This window comes from Carlito syrichta, unplaced genomic scaffold (genome assembly GCF_000164805.1).
Source record: "Carlito syrichta isolate Samal-C Ts95f unplaced genomic scaffold, Tarsius_syrichta-2.0.1 Scaffold308794, whole genome shotgun sequence".
Classification (NCBI taxonomy): Eukaryota; Metazoa; Chordata; class Mammalia; order Primates; family Tarsiidae; genus Carlito; species Carlito syrichta.
In genome coordinates this window covers 27,441-28,823 of record NW_007252890.1, presented here as the reverse complement: position 1 = coordinate 28,823, position 1,383 = coordinate 27,441, and positions in this window count along the sequence as shown.

Below are 1,383 nucleotides of genomic sequence, written 5' to 3'. Positions count from 1 at the left end.
ATTTCCAATGAAAACTACAAAACACTGCTCAATGAAATCAAAGATGACACAGAGAAGTGGAGAAATATCCCATGCTCATGGATTGGAAGAATCAATATTGTAAAGATGTCCATCTTACCTAAGGCAATCTACAGATATAATGCAATGCCCATCAAATTACCAGCAACATTCTTCTCAGATCTAGAAAAAACAATACAGTAATTCATATGGAAACACAAATGACCAAGAATAGCCAGAACGATCCTCAGCAAAAAAACAAAATGAAAAACAACAACAACAACATCAAACAAAGCATGAGGTATCACACTACCAGACTTTAAACTTTACTATAAATTTACAATAATGAAAACAGCTTGGTATTGGTACAAGAACAGGCATATAGAACAATGGAATAGAATTGAGATTCCAGAAGGAAAACCTCAATTTCTCAAGCAATTCATCTTTGACAAAGCCTCCAACAACAACCACTAGGGAGAGGACAATCTATTCAGTAATGGTGCTGCAAAAACTGGCTGATCACAGGTAGAAGATTCACACAAGATCCCTATCTATCCCCATACACAAAAATTAACTCTAAATGTATCAGGGAACTAAATGTAAAACCTCAAACCATAAGAACTTTAGAAAATTCAGGACACACCCTTATGGAAGTTGGAACTGGCATCCAATTCCTGAGCAAAAACCAATATGCATGGGCCATAAGAGATAAGATAGACAAGTGGGACCTCATTAAACTGGCAAGCTTTTGCAAAGCCAAAGAAACCATTGGGAGAGCTGAGAGACAGCCCACAGACTGGGACAAAGTATTTGCCAACTCCATGTCTGACAAAGGCCTAATATCTAGGATCTACAAAGAATTCAAACGTTCTGAAAAGATAAAAACAAATAACCCCATTATAAAGTGGGCAAAAGACATGAACAGACACTTCTCAAAAGAATATATACAAGCTGCCAACAGATACATGTAGAAATGTTCAACCTCACTAGTCATCAAGAAGATGCAAATAAAAACTACACTGAGATACCACCTAACTCCAGTCAGAATGTCCATTATCAATAACTCAAAAAATAACAGATGCTGGAGAGGATGTGGTGAAAAAGAAATACTTCTACACTGCTGGTGGGAGTGTAAACTAGTGCAGCCTCTGTGGAAATCAGTGTTGTGATTTCTAAAAGCTCTAAAAATCGACCATCCATTTGACCCTGCAATCCCCCTACTGGGAATATACCCTGAAGAACTCAAATCACTCTATAAAAAGATACCTAAGCCGGGCTCGGTGGCTCAGCCTATAATCCCACCCTTTGGGAGGCTGAGGTGAGTGAATTGCCTGAGCCCGTGGGTTTGAGACCCGCCTGGGCAGCAAGACCTCTTCTCTACAATAA